The 372-nt window shown below is 52.7% G+C and overlaps 1 protein-coding gene across 1 annotated transcript in view; it reads left to right on the plus strand.

Annotated features, from left to right (window-relative positions):
* The window catches only part of EMH_0028170 (uncharacterized protein), a gene marked incomplete at both ends in the record, with an annotated part of 1,114 nt that overhangs the window by 413 nt on the left and 329 nt on the right, over positions 1 to 372 (plus strand). The gene's annotated exons all lie outside the window — the stretch shown is intronic.

Here is a 372-nt window from a genome sequence, read left to right on the forward strand (position 1 = left end):
TTGCTGCTGCTGGTGCGTTTGGTGCTGAATATGGATTTAATATGTTTTCCTTTTTGGTGTTTTAGTGTCTCCTTAAGAGCAGCAAGACGAACAGCAGCAACTGTCTTTTGTCTCTTTTTTACTGCTTCGTGGGAGACAGCTACCTGCTGCGGGCTCAATACAAACTCAGCAGCAGCTTCGACGCTATATAGGGGGCTGCTGCTTGCTGCTGCAGCACAAGTTGCTGCTACATCTATTGGCATTGCTGCTGCTGCTGATACCCACAAACGATCACCGTCGGATGCGCACTTCTCCTCCTGCTCCTGCTCCTGCTGCTGCTGCTGCTGCTGCTGCTGCTGCTCCTGCTGCTGCTGCTGCTGCTGCTGCTGCTGC

The sequence above is a fragment of the Eimeria mitis genome, genomic scaffold, assembly GCF_000499745.2.
Source record: "Eimeria mitis Houghton genomic scaffold, Emh_scaff1042, whole genome shotgun sequence".
NCBI lineage: Eukaryota > Apicomplexa > Conoidasida > Eucoccidiorida > Eimeriidae > Eimeria > Eimeria mitis.